The sequence below is a fragment of the Triturus cristatus genome, chromosome 6 (assembly GCF_964204655.1).
Source record: "Triturus cristatus chromosome 6, aTriCri1.1, whole genome shotgun sequence".
NCBI lineage: Eukaryota > Metazoa > Chordata > Amphibia > Caudata > Salamandridae > Triturus > Triturus cristatus.
Window position 1 is genome coordinate 1,268,255,488 of NC_140589.1, and position 14,897 is coordinate 1,268,270,384.

Sequence of the window (14,897 nt, forward strand, 5' to 3'; positions counted from 1 at the left end):
GTGTTGCGATGGTGCCGCGATGAAATTTTCCTCGCACTCTCGTCTTGCGACACGCAATCGGATGATGCGTTGGGTACCAGTCACTCTTGTTCACGCTTCTGCTTCCCAGCTCCCAAACACAGCAAAACGACCTCCTGAGGCCCCAAGACTGGGCAAGCACTCCAAGGCAGGTCAGAACTCTCTCAGCAGAGTTCCAGGGGAGCTGGTGGTGAAGTCCTTTTGTTCCTGGGACTTCTTAACAGGGAGCCAGCTCTTCTCAGGCCCTTGGAGATCAGAATCAAAAGAAGGGGACACAGCAAAGTCCTTCCCCTCTCCTTGGCAGCAAAGCAAAACAGCAAGCAGGCAGTCTTCTCCTCTTCAGTCCTTTCAGCTTTCTCCTTGGCAGAGGTTTCTTCTTAGTTCCAAAGTGATCTAAAGTGTAGGTGTCTGGGGTCCTCTTCTTATACCCCTCCAAGCCTTTGTCTCTCTTTGTCCCAGTGGGGGGATTCCCCTGCTCAAACCGGTTCCTGGGTGTGCTCTGCTCTGGAGCACCTGGTTCCTTTCAGAGTGAGGGGCAGGGTCGTTAGACGCTCAGCAGGAGGTGGAGCCTTCTTTGTGCCAGCAGAGGCAGAGTCCTCAGCCTGGCCAGCAGGGGGTGGAGCCAGCTTTGTGTTTGGCAGGGACAGCCCTATTCAAACCCAGGGACTACTCCTCCCACCCATCTAAAGCAGATCTCCCTATTCACCCTGCTGCTGACTCATCCAGGCTCCTGGAGCCACCTAGCCCATCACATGACACCAGTCAGCCAACCAGCACACAGGCACACAGGAAGGTTAAACAGGAGAATAGCTACTTTCTAAAAAGTGCTATTCTCACACAGTGAATTTAAAAACCATCTTGCTAAAAAGATGTGTAATTACATTCTGAACACAAAGATACCAAACTTGGATTTTCTATCTTGCCCCTATGGGAAGATAGGCATGTAAACAGCCTTCCCCATTCTATCCTATGGGCAAGATAGCCTCTCAGCAGTGAAAAACGAAAATGGCTGTAATTCACTACCAGGGCATGTTACACACCTCAGTACATGCCCTACCTTTCAGATACACTGCACCCAGCCCAGGGGGGTACCTAGGGCCACCATAGGGATGCCTGACATGTACAGAAAGGGAAGGATAAGGCCTGGTCAGTGGGTGCACTGGCCAGGTCGACATGGCAGTCCTGGACTGCACATAGGCACTGCAAGCAGGCCTAAGACATCATTTTAGCGCTACTCCTGTGGGTGGCACAATCAGTGCTGCAGCCCACTAGTAGCATTTGAATCACCAGCCCTGGCGCACGCAGTGCACTTTACTAGGGGCTAACAGGTGAAACAAATATACCAATCATGGATAACCAATCAATATCACAATTTATACAGAGAGCATATGCACTTTAGCACTGATCAGCGGGGGTAAAGTGCCCAGAGTCTTATTGCCAACAACCACGGGTCAGAAAAAATGAAGGAGGAAGAAGCAAAAAGTTTGGGGATAACCCTGCAAAAAGGGCGGTTTCCAACACGACCCCCTTCCAGCCTAAAGCCAGGGTAGACCAAGCGATACCTCGATGGGAATCCCTGCTTAGGGCGATAGAACACGGAAACTGGCCCAAACAGCAGGGCACTATTCCTGTTCTACGCCTTCCTGAACCCGGTTGGGTCTCTCCATCCATACTCTCAGGGTCCACCACGCCAACCCATGTGGAACCCTTCTCCTCACCTGTGGACACCACCTGTGCAGCACCTAGCCTTAACTTGCTCACAGGTGTGTCCCAACAGACAGACAGCAAGCCGCAGTGACCACTGACAGTGGTCAGGGATGAGACCCAGGCCTTATGCCTCTCATGGTCCTCAAACCCCTGTGGCGTCAGAAGGTGGGGGGCAGTAGCCCCAGGTGCTTGGCACCCTTTGTCCACTTCCTTTCCTGTCAGGTCGGATCTGACAACCTGGCACTGGCCCACCAGCCCCGGGCCTGTATCCGGTGGCTGGACAGGAGGCTGGGGTAGGCTTTTCCATACCCAGTCCTCCTCTTCCTTGGGGCTCTGTACCCTCCCACCTGGAGCGGTACCCCCTTCTAGAATAGTCAGGGCACCTGTGGCAGGTGTCCTGCACCATTCGCCCACCAGTTCAGGGGTTCTATCCTGCAACTGGGATCCCAGGTCAGGGGGGACACCCCGGACCTGGCCCTCCAACCTAGGGTCTACACCCTTCAGGTGAACCGGGGTCAGAGGCGAGGACTCCGTCCCTCTGCACCCCCTTCCAGAGTGCTGCACCCTCCCCACTGGAGTGGTACCCCTGGAAGCCAAACCGGTCAGGACACAGATTACAGATGTCCTTCCCTCCAGGTCAGGCAGATCCTGAACCTGGCCTCCCAACCCAGGGACTAAACCCTGCAGTTGCACACCTGCCTGGCATGCCAGGACTTCTGGGGACTCACACAGTATCTCCCCGAGGGTGACACATGACTCATGTGTCTCGTGACAGTCTGCCTGGCGCAGACCTCCCGGCACCTGTCCACCTGACAGTGCGCGAAGATCCCCCAGGACAAAAGTGGTGTCACCATGGTCACTCCTAGGGGACTCAGCCCTTCTGGCTGGTCCCTGACCCACTGGTTCTCCCACTGGGGATCACATCCCCCTCTCACCCCTCAGTCTGGACTTCTGCACCCTCCCAACTGGAGCGGTACCGCCAGATACCAGAACCACTGGAGCTCTGTTTACAGAGGCTCCAGGTTCTCCTGACACTAGGAGATCCTCCTCAAATGGCCTACTAGCACTGTCTAGGCCCCCAACCTGGTGTTCCATTAAGGAACCCACCAGGTCCTGAGACTGGGTTTCAGGCACCTTGGGACCCACAGTCCCACACTCACCCCTTCTCCACTGAGACAGGACGTGAGCCCCTACACCCCTCCCACTACACTGGGACCTAACCGGGCTACACTGAACCTCTTCCACTTCACAGGTCTGGAAGATATCCGGGCCTCTCCTTTTGGGATCACTCCCCAATGCCTCTCCAGACCTTCTGGCATCCAACCAAAGGTCTGCCTCCAACGCAAGCTCTCTGGAACCAGAGAACTCACACTCCACCGGGTGTTGGCATAGCTCTGGAAAACAGGGACTTAAAATATGCTCTCCAACAAATGAATCACACAGACCCCCACAGTTGTTAACCAAGCTACCGTTTGCCTCAGCCTCAAGTGCCTCACACAAGTACCCCACACCACTCTCCTGAGATTGGCAAGACAGTACCTGACTGTCTCTGTCACACAACTCACACTCTTCTGGGCGGTCTCCACACTCACACACCAAGGTTTCTACCATGGGGGAACCCCTCTCCCTGTACCTCTCATCTAGGGTCAGTAGAGTGTCCCTCCCACCACTAGGAATATGGTCCCCTGTGCCAGTTCCCCAATCTACTTCAGGGACACTGCACTCCACTGGAACTACATCATAAACCTGAACCCCCTGGTGTATGTCAACCCCCTCCTTCAAGTTAGGTGCCACATCTCTGGGTGTTTGTACCTTTCTCTCAGCACTAGAAACTAAAATCTTGCTGCCACCATCTGAGCTGGACTCCACCTCCAACTCAGCAAAGCTCACTTCTTGAGCTACCCATTTTTCTTCTTCAGCTGAGACCCTCATGGCCTCAAGCCTCTCGAGCTTCAAATCAAGCTCCCTCATCCTTAGTTCATGTGCCAAGGTTAATTTCAATTCTTCCAGGGCATTCTTTTTCTCCTCCTTTGCCATTTCCATTTTCATTTTCATTTTCATTACTTCCAGCTCATGTTCTCTGATTCTTTGATTTTCTTGTAACTCCTCTGCTGGAATGGTGGCTCCCCGCCCTGCTGGTGGGGCTGCCCAATGGCAAATCATCTGCCCCAAACCCATTCCCTTCATCCTCATCATCTGTTTCCTCAGCCTCTTTAGCCTCCCACCATGTTTTCAGAACCTTCTGTAGCTCTTCCTTTCTGAAGCTGCTTTTTATGGGACAACCAAAATCCTTGCAGAACTGCTGGAGCTCTACAACTCCGTATGAACACAGATCCTCAATGGAAAACTCCAATTCTGCCTTCTCACTTGTTGCCACCTGAGACATGATGCTCTTGAAGAGTTACTCAAAAATAGAATCAAGAAAAAAAAATATAGTATGTGGTTGTCTATTGGCCTGCACTCCTAGTGATGTACACCAATTACTGTGGGTCAAGTACAAATACAAGTTCAATCCTCACCGCTGACCACCAATGTTAGATCTGGGGGTCTCTAGTTGGCAGGGTAGGTACCACTGTCCAAGTAGGGACCCTTGCTTCTAGTCAGGGAAAGGGGGATACACTGTTAAGATAACCCCTGCTCACCCTCTAGGTAGCTTGGCCTGAGCAGTCTAGGCTATCAAAGGCAATGTGTAAAGTATTTGTACCAACACTCACAGTAACACAGTGAAAACACCACAGATTTACTCCACACCAGTTTTAGAAAAATAATGTATCTTTACTAAAAACTTCACAAGACCAAATACTACAGACAAACCAACATATAATTCAAAAAGGTTACTTCAAAGATAGTTCAGAGTTTGCAGAAAGTACTCCAGGATGTAAAAGTCAGTGTCCTGCACAATGCGACTCTCAACGCACAAAATGCGACACTTTCGTGCCCAACAGTACCTGTAGTTGCGATAAGGTTCCCAAAAGCTATAACAAGGAAGCTTGCAAAGGCGATGCGATACTCCTGAGATCCTGGGGAGGCTTTGCAGCAGCCCTGCTTCACGCAGCAGAGGTGGATGCGCTGGCTCCGATCTGTAAGGGGAGGATGCGATGACTTTGGCCTTCGTTGCGTAGGTTTCTTAGGGGGAAGCTTCACGCACAGGTTCGATGCGACACTCTTCGATGTGGTGCGATGCGTGGCGCAGCGTTGCCTTCCGGCGCCGCAACTCTCGATGCGCCACGGAACGGGACTCTGCGTCGACGCACGCAGCGACTGGAGACTTTCCCGCACCGGCAGTGGTGCGGCTCGCAAACTGGTTCTGCGACGACCCTCGCAATGTCAGGAATCTTCACGCTTCGGGACGATGCTCGACGCACTCGGCGATGCGGGGACCCTGCGTGTTGCGATGGTGCCGCGATGAAATTTTCCTCGCACTCTCGTCTTGCGACACGCAATCGGATGATGCGTTGGGTACCAGTCACTCTTGTTCACGCTTCTGCTTCCCAGCTCCCAAACACAGCAAAACGACCTCCTGAGGCCCCAAGACTGGGCAAGCACTCCAAGGTAGGTCAGAACTCTCTCAGCAGAGTTCCAGGGGAGCTGGTGGTGAAGTCCTTTTGTTCCTGGGACTTCTTAACAGGGAGCCAGCTCTTCTCAGGCCCTTGGAGATCAGAATCAAAAGAAGGGGACACAGCAAAGTCCTTCCCCTCTCCTTGGCAGCAAAGCAAAACAGCAAGCAGGCAGTCTTCTCCTCTTCAGTCCTTTCAGCTTTCTCCTTGGCAGAGGTTTCTTCTTAGTTCCAAAGTGATCTAAAGTTTAGGTGTCTGGGGTCCTCTTCTTATACCCCTCCAAGCCTTTGTCTCTCTTTGTCCCAGTGGGGGGATTCCCCTGCTCAAACCGGTTCCTGGGTGTGCTCTGCTCTGGAGCACCTGGTTCCTTTCAGAGTGAGGGGCAGGGTCGTTAGACGCTCAGCAGGAGGTGGAGCCTTCTTTGTGCCAGCAGAGGCAGAGTCCTCAGCCTGGCCAGCAGGGGGTGGAGCCAGCTTTGTGTTTGGCAGGGACAGCCCTATTCAAACCCAGGGACTACTCCTCCCACCCATCTAAAGCAGATCTCCCTATTCACCCTGCTGCTGACTCATCCAGGCTCCTGGAGCCACCTAGCCCATCACATGACACCAGTCAGCCAACCAGCACACAGGCACACAGGAAGGTTAAACAGGAGAATAGCTACTTTCTAAAAAGTGCTATTCTCACACAGTGAATTTAAAAACCATCTTGCTAAAAAGATGTGTAATTAAATTCTGAACACAAAGATACCAAACTTGGATTTTCTATCTTGCCCCTATGGGAAGATAGGCATGTAAACAGCCTTCCCCATTCTATCCTATGGGCAAGATAGCCTCTCAGCAGTGAAAAACGAAAATGGCTGTAATTCACTACCAGGGCATGTTACACACCTCAGTACATGCCCTACCTTTCAGATACACTGCACCCAGCCCAGGGGGGTACCTAGGGCCACCATAGGGATGCCTGACATGTACAGAAAGGGAAGGATAAGGCCTGGTCAGTGGGTGCACTGGCCAGGTCGACATGGCAGTCCTGGACTGCACATAGGCACTGCAAGTAGGCCTAAGACATCATTTTAGCGCTACTCCTGTGGGTGGCACAATCAGTGCTGCAGCCCACTAGTAGCATTTGAATCACCAGCCCTGGCACACGCAGTGCACTTTACTAGGGGCTAACAGGTGAAACAAATATACCAATCATGGATAACCAATCAATATCACAATTTATACAGAGAGCATATGCACTTTAGCACTGATCAGCAGGGGTAAAGTGCCCAGAGTCTTATTGCCAATAACCACGGGTCAGAAAAAATGAAGGAGGAAGAAGCAAAAAGTTTGGGGATAACCTTGCAAAAAGGGCGGTTTCCAACACAACCCCCTTCCAGCCTAAAGCCAGGGTAGACCAAGCGATACCTCGATGGGATTCCCTGCTTAGGGCGATAGAACACGGAAACTGGCCCAAACAGCAGGGCACTATTCCTGTTCTACGCCTTCCTGAACCCGGTTGGGTCTCTCCATCCATACTCTCAGGGTCCACCACGCCAACCCATGTGGAACCCTTCTCCTCACCTGTGGACACCACCTGTGCAGCACCTAGCCTTAACTTGCTCACAGGTGTGTCCCAACAGACAGACAGCAAGCCGCAGTGACCACTGACAGTGGTCAGGGATGAGACCCAGGCCTTATGCCTTTCATGGTCCTCAAACCCCTGTGGCGTCAGAAGGTGGGGGGCAGTAGCCCCAGGTGCTTGGCACCCTTTGTCCACTTCCTTTCCTGTCAGGTCGGGTCTGACAACCTGGCACTGGCCCACCAGCCCCGGGCCTGTATCCGGTGGCTGGACAGGAGGCTGGGGTAGGCTTTTCCATACCCAGTCCTCCTCTTCCTTGGGGCTCTGTACCCTCCCACCTGGAGCGGTACCCCCTTCTAGAATAGTCAGGGCACCTGTGGCAGGTGTCCTGCACCATTCGCCCACCAGTTCAGGGGTTCTATCCTGCAACTGGGATCCCAGGTCAGGGGGGACACCCCGGACCTGGCCCTCCAACCTAGGGTCTACACCCTTCAGGTGAACCGGGGTCAGAGGCGAGGACTCCCTCCCTCTGCACCCCTTTCCAGAGTGCTGCACCCTCCCCACTGGAGTGGTACCCCTGGACGCCAAACCGGTCAGGACACAGATTACAGATGTCCTTCCCTCCAGGTCAGGCAGATCCTGAACCTGGCCTCCCAACCCAGGGACTAAACCCTGCAGTTGCACACCTGCCTGGCATGCCAGGACTTCTGGGGACTCACACAGTATCTCCCTGAGGGTGACACATGACTCATGTGTCTCGTGACAGTCTGCCTGGCGCAGACCTCCCGGCACCTGTCCACCTGACAGTGCGCGAAGATCCCCCAGGACAAAAGTGGTGTCACCATGGTCACTCCTAGGGGACTCAGCCCTTCTGGCTGGTCCCTGACCCACTGGTTCTCCCACTGGGGATCACATCCCCCTCTCACCCCTCAGTCTGGACTTCTGCACCCTCCCAACTGGAGCGGTACCGCCAGATACCAGAACCACTGGAGCTCTGTTTACAGAGGCTCCAGGTTCTCCTGACACTAGGAGATCCTCCTCAAATGGCCTACTAGCACTGTCTAGGCCCCCAACCTGGTGTTCCATTAAGGAACCCACCAGGTCCTGAGACTGGGTTTCAGGCACCTTGGGACCCACAGTCCCACACTCACCCCTTCTCCACTGAGACAGGACGTGAGCCCCTACACCCCTCCCACTACACTGGGACCTAACCGGGCTACACTGAACCTCTTCCACTTCACAGGTCTGGAAGATATCCGGGCCTCTCCTTTTGGGATCACTCCCCAATGCCTCTCCAGACCTTCTGGCATCCAACCAAAGGTCTGCCTCCAACGCAAGCTCTCTGGAACCAGAGAACTCACACTCCACCGGGTGTTGGCATAGCTCTGGAAAACAGGGACTTAAAATATGCTCTCCAACAAATGAATCACACAGACCCCCACAGTTGTTAACCAAGCTACCGTTTGCCTCACCCTCAAGTGCCTCACACAAGTACCCCACACCACTCTCCTGAGATTGGCAAGACAGTACCTGACTGTCTCTGTCACACAACTCACACTCTTCTGGGCAGTCTCCACACTCACACACCAAGGTTTCTACCATGGGGGAACCCCTCTCCCTGTACCTCTCATCTAGGGTCAGTAGAGTGTCCCTCCCACCACTAGGAATATGGTCCCCTGTGCCAGTTCCCCAATCTACTTCAGGGACACTGCACTCCACTGGAACTACATCATAAACCTGAACCCCCTGGTGTATGTCAACCCCCTCCTTCAAGTTAGGTGCCACATCTCTGGGTGTTTGTACCTTTCTCTCAGCACTAGAAACTAAAATCTTGCTGCCACCATCTGAGCTGGACTCCACCTCCAACTCAGCAAAGCTCACTTCTTGAGCTACCCATTTTTCTTCTTCAGCTGAGACCCTCATGGCCTCAAGCCTCTCAAGCTTCAAATCAAGCTCCCTCATCCTTAGTTCATGTGCCAAGGTTAATTTCAATTCTTCCAGGGCATTCTTTTTCTCCTCCTTTGCCATTTCCATTTTCATTTTCATTTTCATTACTTCCAGCTCATGTTCTCTGATTCTTTGATTTTCTTGTAACTCCTCTGCTGGGGAGAGACCCCTGCTGGAATGGTGGCTCCCCGCCCTGCTGGTGGGGCTGCCCAATGGCAAATCATCTGCCCCAAACCCATTCCCTTCATCCTCATCATCTGTTTCCTCAGCCTCTTTAGCCTCCCACCATGTTTTCAGAACCTTCTGTAGCTCTTCCTTTCTGAAGCTGCTTTTTATGGGACAACCAAAATCCTTGCAGAACTGCTGGAGCTCTACAACTCCGTATGAACACAGATCCTCAATGGAAAACTCCAATTCCATCTTCTCACTTGTTGCCACCTGAGACATGATGCTCTTGAAGAGTTACTCAAAAATAGAATCAAGAAAAAAAAATATAGTATGTGGTTGTCTATTGGTCTGCACTCCTAGTGATGTACACCAATTACTGTGGGTCAAGTACAAATACAAGTTCAATCCTCACCGCTGACCACCAATGTTAGATCTGGGGGTCTCTAGTTGGCAGGGTAGGTACCACTGTCCAAGTAGGGACCCTTGCTTCTAGTCAGGGAAAGGGGGATACACTGTTAAGATAACCCCTGCTCACACTCTAGGTAGCTTGGCCTGAGCAGTCTAGGCTATCAAAGGCAATGTGTAAAGTATTTGTACCAACACTCACAGTAACACAGTGAAAACACCACAGATTTACTCCACACCAGTTTTAGAAAAATAATGTATCTTTACTAAAAACTTCACAAGACCAAATACTACAGACAAACCAACATATAATTCAAAAAGGTTACTTCAAAGATAGTTCAGAGTTTGCAGAAAGTACTCCAGGATGTAAAAGTCAGTGTCCTGCACAATGCGACTCTCAACGCACAAAATGCGACACTTTCGTGCCCAACAGTACCTGTAGTTGCGATAAGGTTCCCAAAAGCTATAACAAGGAAGCTTGCAAAGGCGATGCGAAACTCCTGAGATCCTGGGGAGGCTTTGCAGCAGCCCTGCTTCACGCAGCAGAGGTGGATGCGCCGGCTCCGATCTGTAAGGGGAGGATGCGATGACTTTGGCCTTCGTTGCGTAGGTTTCTTAGGGGGAAGCTTCACGCACAGGTTCGATGCGACACTCTTCGATGTGGTGCGATGCGTGGCGCAGCGTTGCCTTCCGGCGCCGCAACTCTCGATGCGCCACGGAACGGGACTCTGCGTCGAAGCACGCAGCGACTGGAGACTTTCCCGCACCGGCAGTGGTGCGGCTCGCAAACTGGTTCTGCGACGACCCTCGCAATGTCAGGAATCTTCACGCTTCGGGACGATGCTCGACGCACTCGGCGATGCGGGGACCCTGCGTGTTGCGATGGTGCCGCGATGAAATTTTCCTCGCACTCTCGTCTTGCGACACGCAATCGGATGATGCGTTGGGTACCAGTCACTCTTGTTCACGCTTCTGCTTCCCAGCTCCCAAACACAGCAAAATGACCTCCTGAGGCCCCAAGACTGGGCAAGCACTCCAAGGCAGGTCAGAACTCTCTCAGCAGAGTTCCAGGGGAGCTGGTGGTGAAGTCCTTTTGTTCCTGGGACTTCTTAACAGGGAGCCAGCTCTTCTCAGGCCCTTGGAGATCAGAATCAAAAGAAGGGGACACAGCAAAGTCCTTCCCCTCTCCTTGGCAGCAAAGCAAAACAGCAAGCAGGCAGTCTTCTCCTCTTCAGTCCTTTCAGCTTTCTCCTTGGCAGAGGTTTCTTCTTAGTTCCAAAGTGATCTAAAGTTTAGGTGTCTGGGGTCCTCTTCTTATACCCCTCCAAGCCTTTGTCTCTTTTTGTCCCAGTGGGGGGATTCCCCTGCTCAAACCGGTTCCTGGGTGTGCTCTGCTCTGGAGCACCTGGTTCCTTTCAGAGTGAGGGGCAGGGTCGTTAGACGCTCAGCAGGAGGTGGAGCCTTCTTTGTGCCAGCAGAGGCAGAGTCCTCAGCCTGGCCAGCAGGGGGTGGAGCCAGCTTTGTGTTTGGCAGGGACAGCCCTATTCAAACCCAGGGACTACTCCTCCCACCCATCTAAAGCAGATCTCCCTATTCACCCTGCTGCTGACTCATCCAGGCTCCTGGAGCCACCTAGCCCATCACATGACACCAGTCAGCCAACCAGCACACAGGCACACAGGAAGGTTAAACAGGAGAATAGCTACTTTCTAAAAAGTGCTATTCTCACACAGTGAATTTAAAAACCATCTTGCTAAAAAGATGTGTAATTAAATTCTGAACACAAAGATACCAAACTTGGATTTTCTATCTTGCCCCTATGGGAAGATAGGCATGTAAACAGCCTTCCCCATTCTATCCTATGGGCAAGATAGCCTCTCAGCAGTGAAAAACGAAAATGGCTGTAATTCACTACCAGGGCATGTTACACACCTCAGTACATGCCCTACCTTTCAGATACACTGCACCCAGCCCAGGGGGGTACCTAGGGCCACCATAGGGATGCCTGACATGTACAGAAAGGGAAGGATAAGGCCTGGTCAGTGGGTACACTGGCCAGGTCGACATGGCAGTCCTGGACTGCACATAGGCACTGCAAGCAGGCCTAAGACATAATTTTAGCGCTACTCCTGTGGGTGGCACAATCAGTGCTGCAGCCCACTAGTAGCATTTGAATCACCAGCCCTGGCACACGCAGTGCACTTTACTAGGGGCTAACAGGTGAAACAAATATACCAATCATGGATAACCAATCAATATCACAATTTATACAGAGAGCATATGCACTTTAGCACTGATCAGCAGGGGTAAAGTGCCCAGAGTCTTATTGCCAACAACCACGGGTCAGAAAAAATGAAGGAGGAAGAAGCAAAAAGTTTGGGGATAGCCCTGCAAAAAGGGCGGTTTCCAACAGAGAGTACTGCCATAAAGTCTATGCAAAGCATGTGTATCTACAGCACACATGCCTCAAATGGATTATGCTACGTACCCAGTAAGCATTTGTTCTTGGCACGTAGTGCTGTAGATTCACTTGCGCCCTCCCACCTCCCCGGGCACCTGTAGTTATTGCAGTGCTCATTATTTACATTATCTACACATGAACATCTCTTACTACACTGACTTACTCCATCCTCACCCTATTGAGGGAAAACAATCTAACAATGGAGTTGATGCCCATGCTCATCACCGAAAGGAGGAGTCACCTTACCTTGTGACTGGAAAGACTTCTTTGAAGAAAAACAACTTGCAAACATCCGGACCCAACACTAGATGGCAGGAGTATGCAAAGCATGTGAATCTACGGCTCTACATGCCAAGAACAGATGCTTACTGGGTAAGTAACATAATCCTTCTGAGTTTTTTTAATCTTGTCGAGTCCCCCGATTCCCAGATATCTGCCCCGTACAGCGCTTCGCCCAAAGCCACTACTCTAAATACCTCAGTTACTGCAGAAACCGCTGTGTTGACCGATGTTTTATGTTTCCGGGTGATTGCCGCTCATCTATAGGATAAGAGGGTTTGGCTTTTTTGGAGTTGCATGTCCCAAGTTAGTTTCTCCATGAGCCTAATACCTAGGCAATCAAGGCTCCTGACTTGGTCTAGCTTGGACCGGTCTACCTTCAAGCTGTTTCTAAATAGACTGTGTGGGTTTATAATCATGAGCTTTGATTTACCTGGATTGATCTCCAGACCCCTAGATTTGGTAAAATCAACAACGTTGTTAAGGAGATGCTGGAGGCCCATTGGCGTGCGAGATAATAACAAGGTATCGTCAGCGAATAGCCATACAGGGATGTGAGCACCACTTTCATGCTGGCAGTTGGTCAACACTTCCACCACAGTAAACACAACAAAATTGTACGGTGTCTATGATGCACAAGAAACAAGGGTATATCTAGAGCCTCAGAATATGGGCTCTGGTGCAAGTATGCCCAATTTTGAGCAGAGACCTCTGATTCCTAACTTATTGGGAAGTCATCCTTAATAGAAGAGGAAACCTCACACAATCACAAAAACCCTTAAATGCGAGAATGGATACAACCATCTATAATTTTCATTTACGAATATGAGCCTTTTCTTTTTTGTAAATATAACATACGCAGCATTGATGAAAAGACCTAATATGTAACTAAGTTTTGTTTACATAAGAAATCATGTAATTGTAATGTTACTATGCAAGTTTGTGGCCATAATGTGATTTTAACTTAAATATGGTATCAAGGTCAAACGACAACACGGGAAATGCGAAACTCCAAATACCAAAATGCAATAGACGGCCTTAACAGGAAGTTAGGTCATGACTGTTAAAAATTGCGGAAATGTAATGGCGCTCTGTGTTTGTCGATTGTTCCCCGTGAGCAAGGTCTCAGCTGAGACTGAAATGCGTTGGGATTGTGTGTTGGCAGCTTTTTGAAAATTAAAAACACCCTTGAAATACCAATGGACGAGCGATGATTCATTGCTTTACATAAGCAAACGGAGCAGCGAGTGCGATGAGGTAATCCCTTTTCAAAGGGATAGTGTGGCGATATATATTTAAAAGAAGTCCCACATGATCACGTCCAACACGATGACCCATCACATGGCAGAAATTAAAGATAATTATTGAGAAGGTGAATAACAATAGACACCTGGCGATATCTCACAGAAGACGCTGTGATACCAGACAGCAATGTAACCAGTGCCTGTCTTTAATGTACTAATAACGTTTTTTGAATCCAAAATCAGGATAACAAATGTACGAGCAAACCATTAAGCTTGAACATGACTTATATCATGACTATCATTTGAAAAAAAGCAGGAAAGCACACGAGGTTAAGAACATGGTTTTGTGACCTCAGTTTCCCTCATTTTTTATCCCGGTTGGCATATCCACCAAACATGACTACTACTCCCAGAATTCGTGAATTCTTCCCCTTGATTCCTATGTGATGACGAGGTCGGGGCCAGTCGATGCAGACACGTGAGCGGAAGCGTCTTCTCATATCGCAGCCCACCATAGCGCCAACCTGCATTTCGGAGCAGAGCGGGACAAAGAGAGGTACAATGGCCCTGAGGTACCTTTTGATGAAGTAAGTGGGGGCCACCCAAGCGGAGGGGACTGTAGTGAATTAAGTTCAAGTGTGACAGAGAAGCTTTACTCCCGAACACCTAACAAGTCCACAACTCATAGATTCGATTTTAAAAGTGAATGCGAGATGTGACATAATGATGAGCAATCTAAATTAGACAATCGTGAGCGGCCAGATTTGCGTGAATTTATTAACTAAACTTAATGCATTTATAGCGCTAATTTACAGATGCCTCTTCAAATGTCGGGAGAGAACTAGGAAACTACCACCACACAACCACGTAAATATGGGGAGAGAAAGAATAGCGCCGATGAGAATAGTACTGTCTGTGGCATCACGGGCCTTTTTTTAAATAGTAATCATTTCATTTGCTGATGTACCCCATTAACAACAGGATTTATGGGACATGTTACACACCAGAGCTCTACTAAGACAGTGAGCTCTTAAATTATTAGCACATTTAACAGCCGAGTTATTACTGGTCACGTCTGGATGAGTGGGAGCCCTACGGCTACAGGGCACTATAGCCAGAACAAGTAGAAATGTTGTGCTTTCTCTCCCGTTCTCTTTCATTTTCAATTTTAATTTCTCGATGTCAGTGCACAATAACGGTTCACTAGATTGCATTTGTTTTTTTTTGTTTTCTCCTTATTTTCTGTGACAGTGTTTGACTACAAAGGGCCCCCGCCCTCTCTGTGTCCCTGAGGATGTTAGTACCCTGACTAAGGGGTAATGGATATGTGCTTGTTTTTAGACTAGTGATACTAATCACGATAAAATATTAGAAGTGGTGACACATAGGCTAGCGGCACTAACACTATAGAGCACGAAGGATTTATCCTTTTTTTCTAAAAAAAATCCAAAGTCTAACAGAATGTAGGAGTGGTCCCCTAGTGATAGCGACCACAGGCATCACACAGACCTTAGATGTCCAGAGCCTAACTAGACACAAACGATTAGA

At 50.2% G+C, this 14,897-nt stretch overlaps 1 long non-coding RNA gene across 1 annotated transcript in view; it reads left to right on the forward strand.

Moving 5' to 3' along the window:
• Positions 1–13,837: 13,837 nt before the first annotated feature.
• LOC146821282 (uncharacterized) overlaps positions 13,838–14,897 on the forward strand; it is a 218,525-nt gene continuing 217,465 nt past the window's right edge. The window contains exon 1 of the long non-coding RNA XR_014962690.1: positions 13,838–13,936. This is a non-coding gene — a long non-coding RNA (uncharacterized LOC146821282). The remainder of the gene's footprint in view (positions 13,937–14,897) is intronic.